This window comes from Pan troglodytes, chromosome 10, assembly GCF_028858775.2.
Source record: "Pan troglodytes isolate AG18354 chromosome 10, NHGRI_mPanTro3-v2.0_pri, whole genome shotgun sequence".
Lineage (NCBI taxonomy): Eukaryota > Metazoa > Chordata > Mammalia > Primates > Hominidae > Pan > Pan troglodytes.
The window spans coordinates 20,517,657-20,526,283 of record NC_072408.2 but is presented as its reverse complement, the minus strand read 5'-3'; the positions used below and the strand labels follow the sequence as shown (position 1 = coordinate 20,526,283).

At 43.3% G+C, this 8,627-nt stretch overlaps 1 long non-coding RNA gene across 1 annotated transcript; it reads left to right on the top strand.

Annotated features, from left to right (window-relative positions):
- Positions 1-1,936: 1,936 nt before the first annotated feature.
- LOC100613735 (uncharacterized) lies at positions 1,937-8,006 on the top strand. Its single transcript, XR_010147894.1, has 3 exons — positions 1,937-2,168; positions 2,257-2,458; positions 5,238-8,006. It is a non-coding gene; the product is annotated as an uncharacterized LOC100613735 (long non-coding RNA).
- The last annotated feature ends 621 nt before the right edge of the window (positions 8,007-8,627 follow it).

Sequence of the window (8,627 nt, the reverse complement as noted above, 5' to 3'; positions counted from 1 at the left end):
CTTCTCTGGGGTGCTCTGTCAGACTCTGTCAGCATGATGCCTTAACTAGGCAATTTCTTATGCTTCCTAGGCCTAGATAACGTAGCCAGCAATCCTACCTGCTGGGCCAGGGTCAGGAAACAAACTGAAGACACTGTGGAAGGCTTTTCTGAGATCACCTAGAAGCCAGGGCAAAGAATCAACAGAGAAACCAGCTGACTCTAGTATTGACTGTGAGTAGCAGAAAGAACACCGAACTAAGAGCTCCAACTAGTTCTGCCAGTCAGCTTTGGTTAAATCCTGTCTCTCCTCTGGAGTCATCTACAAAGGGAGAAGATTATTCTGATCGTCGTTTTGTGAGTGCCACCAGAGGAACAGAGACCTCCCCGCCGCCGCCCCGCCTTTTCTGATAGCCCCAGGATTTCAGGCCTGCCTGCTGCCTTCCTATGTGTGGATAGAAATAGTCTGTAGGGAGGCCTAAGGCTGGGAACACACCCTACAGAGTCTAATACCTGCTTTGCCTCACAAACCATGTTAAATTAGAAATAATGCATAATCAGGCTGTTTTATCCTACCCAGAAGCTAGCAGAAAGAATTTGGCAAAAGCTGTTAGGAGGTCATAGGAGAGAATCATGTTACTATTGTTCTCAGAGGCCTCAAGAGAAGGTGGTGTGTTCTAGAGTTTGTTGTAACTATGCAAATGTGGTAGGCAGATTTCTAAGCAGGCCCCAATGCCGTTAACCCTATGATGTCATTCCTATGATTATGCTATTCTGCATGTCAAAAGGGATTTGCAGGTGTAATTAAGGTTACTAATCAGTTGACTTTGCAATAGGGAGATTGTCCAGATGGGTGTAACCTAACAAGCTATAGAGCTTTCTTTAGCTAGTGGCAGAAGGGGAAGTGAGAGATAAATAAGATATGAGAGGGATTTGATGAAAAAGAGGTTCTCTATTGGTAGCATGGAGGGAGTTATAGGGAATGACCTCAAGAGAGCAGTAACCAGAAGCCAGGAGTGACCAAGAGTCAATAACCAGCAAAAATCAGGAACTGCAGTCCTTCAACCACAAGGAACTGAACTGAACTCTGCTAACAACTTGAATAAGCTTGGAAGCGGATTCTTCCTGGAGCCTCCAGACTATAGCCTAGCTCAGCCAACACCTTGATTTCAGCCCTGTGAGACACTGAGCAAAGAACCCAGCATGAGCCCACCCAGACTACAGACATCTGAGATCATAATAAGTAGGTGTTGTTTTAGCCATGATGTTTGTGGTAATTGTTAGGCTCCCTAAGTGTGGCTGCACTATCGCCAGGCCATTATGAACTCTGTGACCAACATGTACACCTCCAGAAGTGAACTCTGTGACTGGCACGTATACCTCCAGATAGCTCCCTGGAACAAAGAGGCCCAAAGCAACAAAAGAATGACCGCAAAGAAGAAAAACAGCAAGTTCCTGTTCCAGCCAGTTAACCAACCCTCCAAATCTATAACGACCAACCCCCAGCTGTAACCTTCTGTAACTTTCCACTTGCTACCCCAGCCTATAAAACCCCCTCTTCCTCATTCCTCAATGCTGACTCTCTTTTCGGACTCAGCCGGCTCACACCCAAGTGAATAAACAAGCCTTGTTGCTCACACTTAGCCTGCTTGGGTTGTCTTCTCAATTAAACGCGTGCTTAACAGTTATTTGTTACACAGAAATCAAAATGTTAATATAACAAGTAACTCTGACCCTTCTGCCATTCTGCCTTTGCTGGGCATCTTGAATCTGCAGCTGGTTCAAGGGCTGGTATCTCAAAAGAGGAAATCCAGTCATGATGGTTAATCTTTTGTGTCAACTTGACTGGGCTAAGGGAAGCCCAGGTACCTGGTAAAACATTATTTCTAGGTGTGGCTGTGAGGGTGTTTCCAAAAGAGATTAGCATTTGAATCAATGTGCTTAGTAAAGAGATCATCCTCACCAATGTGGGTGGGCCTCATTCAATCCATTGCAGACTTGAATAGAACTAAAAGGAAGAGGAAGGGCAAATTTGTTGGCTGCGTGAGCTGGGATATTCATCTTTCTCCTGACCTTGGACATCAGAACTCCTGATTCTCAAGCCTTTGGGTTTGGACTGGAGGCACCAGCTTTCCTGGGCCTCCAGCTTGCAGATGGCATATCATGGAACTTCTTAGCCTCCAAATTCATGTGAGCCAATCCTTTATTATTTGTATAATTATGGTATATTCATTGTATTATATCTATCTAATCTCCTATTGGTTCTGTTTCTCTACAGAACTCTAATACACCAGTATAATGGAAAGATTCCTAAATTCAAAAGCCAGAAGGCTGGGTTCCTGTTCCCACCCTGCCTTTTACCTTCTGTGTGTTCCTGATGAAGACACTTCATGCTCCACTATTTACTTACCTCTGAAACGAAGGGCTGACCCAGATCAGTTGTTCTCTGACCTGCTTGGAGGGACTTAGAGGCTGTGGAGGTGAGTGGGAAACAGGCCAGGTTCCAGGCCCACACTTCAAAGAGACAAGGTCTGCTTTGGACTGTTTTACACACAGGGCTTCTGAGTTTTAGATTTCATTAGAAGTGTTTCTTCTGCCAAATGAAATTTGAAAACCACTGAGCTGGGTGATTATTAGGACCCATTCCAGCTGTCACATTCTTCCAGCATGAAGATCAAGTTCAGCAGTGCAGCAGCTGGAGCTGTGGAAAGAGGTGGTATGAGTTTGGGCTTGGCTTAGTGGACATGGTAGCCAAATCAGAGATCCCTTTCTCATTCAAGTCATCTGTTGCTACCTGTTTGCTCTGGAGGTCTGAACTTCTGGGAGATAAATGTTTAAACTGACAGACTTCAGTTCAAATAATGACTCCACATTCGTATCCTGATATTGGGTAAATAAATAAATCTCTTAAATTCCCAGAGCTGCAGGTTCCTAGCCTATAAAATGATGACATCACCTACTTTGCCCAGTTGTTGTATATACTAGTTAACATGGTCTAAACTGTGCCAATTGGAAGACCCAAAATGCAATGCCTTGAGAAGAGTAAAACGTTTTTTCTCTTTCATGTAAATAGTCTAGAACAGGCCAGGTGGTGGGCCTTCTACTCCAAGCATCCTTCAAGGAACCCAGGAGATGCTAGTTCTATTATTTTCAGCACGTTGCTCACAAGGTTACTGCAAGGTTGGTATTCCAGCCAAGCCGGAAGGTGGGGCGGAGGTGGGGTGGTATGGAGGAGCCTATGAGCCAAGTTTCATGGTCAGGTCTGCGAGTGGCTCACATCACTTCCACTCACATTCTGTTGGTGAGAGCTTAGCCATACAACCACACTGAGTTCGAAAAGAAGCCAGAAACTAGTCCCTGGCTGGATAATTCCCTCCCAGTTAAAATTCTATTGCTTTGGGTGTGCTGAAAAGTCTAGGGTGGTTTCCACCATATTACACATAGAAAAGTGCTTAACACCTAGGAGCCTCTGGCTCAGCATCTCCACATAGGCCCAGCTCTGCTGATTAAGTGTGTTTCCATGTGGGCATATGTGGAGGTGGCCAGCACTATTCCATATCCTCAGTTCATGATTTTTCACAGCTGCTTTCAATCTACTTCTCCTAAATGACTCTCTTTGGCTACACCTCGTTTTCCTAGAGTGAATATTTCCATCAGCTGATGCCCTTCTCAGGCCTCAATCTCCCCTGGTTTGCAGACTGTGGCCCTCCTTGGCCTCTCTGGAATCTGGCCATTTGAATCCTGTCAGCCCTGTTCTCCATCACCAAAGGACTCCGGGGGAACTGTGCCAAGCAGGCTGTCAGCCACAGGCAAGCTTTCTGAAAAAGACGTGCCAACTGCAGCCACAGAAAGTCCATTCCCTTGAATAACTTTGTTAATATTTGAAAATTAGTTCCCTTGCTCCTGATCATGCTACTGGGTATTTGGATATAAGAGCAAGGATGAGGGCAATAGAAAATTAAAATCATGTTGTACTCATATAAACTGCACAGATATGGAAGGGTAGGTCCTATTACCTATAATCCTGGAATTTTTAGACTCTCACTTTCATTGGACCAGAGTTGCCTTAGGGACAGTAAAAACACAAAATGCTGGGTATTGTTTTCATCAAGCAACTACTGATAGTGCACATTTAAATCAAAATTCTTCTAATCCCAAACTCAGTAAACAGATGCTGTGAGCTTAGTTCTGCCCCTCTGGCTTCAGATTTTACCCCACTGGATATGCCCAATTCTGAGATGACAAGAAGCTTCCAGCTTCCACATGGTTGCAATTTGGCTGTAGAACTGGCATGAAAGCACGTCACTGTGTCAGCACCTGGGCCACCAGATGAATAACCTATGAACAACAGCTTTGGACTAAAATATGAAGGGGTTGTTTTCCTTCGATCTCCCCCTACCTTCCTCAGAACCTGCTACAAGGAAAGATTTATAGACTCGAAAGCGTCAATGACTGATTAGACCCATATGATTGCTCCTGCTGTTTCTGATATTTTAAAAAATTGTCTTATAAAGAGATAAAAATAAATAATCAATGGAAAAACTTTTGGCATGGGTGAGACATTTAGGGAAAGAAGTCATTTCAGCCTCCCCCAACACACACATGCACACACACATACAGCCTGTATCACACAATGGAGGTGAGGACCCACTCAATCTAGGCTCAGGACTGGCTCCATGGGACAGATGGGTGGGACAAGTCATCCTGCTGCAGTCAGGTAGCAGGGAGCACCGAGGAGACTAAGATGACAGAGACAAAATAACTAGAGAAAAGATACAGGAGCTAGGGGGAGAGGGTTGAGGTTTGATGAAGCTCTCTCTTCCCAGTAGGGGAGAGTTGGAAGCCACAGATGTAGTTACAGCCCCTTGTTTTCCAGATGAGGAAACAGGTGCTGTGATGTTAAGAGCCCCCAGTAGTGGTCCATGTAGCCAGTGGCCTATGTCAGCTGGGCTCTTACTCTCATGTGAGAGGTGCCACCTTCAAATGTCTGAGATCCACTGACCTTCTTTGAACAATAGCAACTGAAAAGCACCATGAAAAGCCCATGCCTCTTTAGCGCCATTTTCATATTGATTTTCCGTCTTCCTCCACGCAGTCAAAGGGCAACATTTTCTCTGCAACTTCCCAATTTTGCCTGATGCAAATAAAATGTGCTGCTCTTGCCCTTCTCTCCTTTTCCCCTTAGTATTCTTGATTTTCCCCTAGATACTCAAGTAATGCCCAGGTCTCAGGAATGTATAATCTCTTGCTTATCTCTAGCAACAGATTTGGGAATGAGGAATCGTTCCCTGGAAGAGTCAGAGCGCTCGTAGACACATTCTGCTGGGTTGCACGAGCTCCTCCCCTGGGAAATCCACTAAGACTAGAGGAAAGAATTGCTTGGAGGATTCAGAGGCTGAAGAGTGGACAGACGGCTTTCATTGAGAAAAAGAAGCAGAAAATTGAGGAAGATGTGAGGCATCAATGCCAGCAGACGACATGTGACAGGTGCTAGCCACATGGATCACACTAAATTTCTGTCATTTATATAGATAAAAAAGAATTTCCAAAGAGCTCCTCCATAATTCAGCATTAACCAGCTTTAAATCATCACCTTTCTTTACCTTTTCAAAGCGCTTTTATCTAGCTAGCTTTCATTTTCAGAGTGGCCAATTCAGGTGAGGATTCTCAATCCTGTTCTGCAGCTGAGGAACTCATGCTCAAAAGGGCTAAGAGTTTATTCTCCTACATCCAAACACCTTGCTTTTCCAAATCTTGTGCTCACTTTACCTACACATTTTGATTTTTCCAGGATGATGACAAGTTAGACATGCAGACTCCTCAGGCTCATTCATAATCTGTATAGACATTACAGGTCATGCAAATTTAACAAAAGGCTAAAAGATGCCCGTTTGCACCCAACATGTTGGATAATGCCCCGGTAAAGTGGAAAATCAGTTTCCACAGCCTCGCTCTGTAGGTTTCCTCGGAATTGTAAAAGCATAGGACTCTGCCTCATATTTATTTCTATATGGCAATGAGGATATAAAGGAGTAGACCGAAAGGAGAAAGGAATTTTAAAAGCCATGGAAAGCTGCCCTAAATGTGGTTGGATATAGAGAGGAGAGTGCTGACGGCAAACAGCTGTGCCCTCTTTGCCTTTTTGCTGAGGAAGGGGATTTAAGCCAAAAGAACACACGTAAACGTGGATTTCTTAAAGTTCTCACTGTAGTTATTTAGCCTTGGGAGATGAGGAGTTGTAAAGTAGATGCTGGCTTAAACAAATGATAAATCCTTGAGGTGAAGGGCACCCCATTTTCCCTGATGTGATTATTACACATAGCATTCCTGTATCAAAATATCCCATGTAACCCATAAATATATACACCTACCAGTATATTTCTGTGGCTAATCTGAAAGCCACCTGCACCCTTGTGAAGACACCCACAGGGACTTCTGCCTCCCCTCCTACCCTCTGGCTTCAAGAGCTCCCTGGGCTCTCCTGTTGCAGGAGGGAGAGGGAGAGCTTCTTTAGGTTCCTGGTAAGGATCTCTGAAGACAATTCCTTAGGCTTGGATAATTCCCAGACATTTGCTAAAAAGCAGCATCCTCCAAAGCTTTAATTTGGATCACAGGAAAATGATGCTCCCGCCTCAGATTCAAACAGTTTTATCTCACACTGCAAGCTCCCTGGCATGGGCAAAGTCCTCGATGCCTTTCCTGGTGGTTTCCAACATCAAGGACATACTTGTTCCTCCTCCTAGCTCTCTCCCTCAGCCAAGTCCTTCCTTACAATGAATTATCCTGCAGAACTCCCTCTTAAGCTTGGCTTCTGGGGCAGAAAACCTACTTTCTGAAAGGGTATGGGGACTGTCAGAGCATGAACTGGACTCAAGCTCCCAATTACAGAGCAGACACAAGGCTCTGCCCGCACCAGGCCATCCCTGGATTTCTGCAGCTCCAGGACTCTCTTCCAGCATCTAGATGCAGCTACTCTCATTCCAGCTTTGTGTCCTGTTTGATGCAAAATCTTTATTCCTTCCCATTTCAATCCCTGTTGCATATTCTGTGTGACAAAGCAACAAGCTGGAAATCGAGTTCTGAGTTTTATACCCAGCTCTGCCACAAATGTGCCATGACCTTGAACAAGTCACATGTCTTATCTGGACCTGGATTCTCTCATCTGTAAAAAGAGGAAGCTGAGCTATACTACTTTTAAAATGTCTCCAGCTTTAATTTTATTAGAATATCAGCTGCTTTCTCCTCTGGTTTCTCATGGCAGGTTGTGCATTCTTCTCTGGAGACACCATATTTCATTGGAGTATCTCTCCTTACAAATGTATTTCCCCACTAGATTGGCCCCTCAAGAACAAGGATTGTATTTTAGTTACCTCTGTTATCTCTGTACCTGGGGAGGAGTGAGAAAAGGAGAGCAGGAAAGGGAATGGTATAGTACCAACATTTGTTGAGCTTCTATTATGAGGAATTGTCTATGCTACACATTGTACATAAAGTATGTATGATTCACAGTATAAACATTATAATCTGGAATCAACCTAAATGTTCATTAGCAGATGAATGGATAAAGAAAATGTGGTATATAGACGCAACACAATACTATACAGCCATAAAAAAAAAAAAAAGAATGAAATCTTGTCATTCATGGCAGCATGGATGAGCCTGGAGGACATTACGTTAAGTGAAAAAAGTCAGGAACACAAACACAAATGCCACATGTCCTCTTTCATATATGGGAAAATTTAAAAAGTTACTCTCATAGAAGTCGAGAGTAAAATAGAGGCTACTAGAGGCTGGGAAGGGTAGAGGGGCAAGGGTCATAGGGAAAAGAGAGTTAACGGATACAAATTACAGCTAGAAAGATCGGAAGAGTGAATTCCAGTGTTCTAAAGCAGGGTAGGTGACTACAGTTAATGATAATTTATTGTCTACTTATTGTATATTATTGTATATTTTCAAATATTGTATATTTTCAAAGAGGATTCTGAATGTTCCCAACACAACAAAATAATAAATATTTGAGGTGATGGATATGCTAAGGACCTTGATTTGATCATTACACATTGAATACATGTATTAAAATATCACTCTGTACCCCATAGATATGCTCAATTATTTTGTGTCAATTAAAATGATAAAAAAAATTATAATCTCATATCTGCTGATGAAGAAACTGGGAAATTAATTTAGCCAGGTCACACAGCTGGATCAGAAATAAAATCCAGGTTTGCCTGGCTTTGCCTACTGTCCCAAGGACCTGGCCTGAAGCAATAGGGCTCTACCAAAATTCTCCAAATATCTAGTAGGTGCTCAATAAATACTCATTAAACAGATGTGACATATATTCTCTTATTTGGCTTTTGGTCAGACTAGGATTTGTCTTTGATCCTTATCTACACTGAGATGGGAGGGGAGCAGAACTGGGGCAGGAGATGAGAGTCCCAAACATAATTTTATTTCAAGGACTTCTGAATTCTTTAATTAAGAAGGGGCAGGGCAGAGCTCTTACTGAGTAATAGGAAATAATGATGAAATATTATCAAGGTAACTCAAGGTCTCAGGTGCTTCACCCTGAAGAATAAGCTAAAGCCCTAATTTGCCTCATCACTCAACCTACAAATTCATAGAGGACACAATTGTTTTCACAGCCCC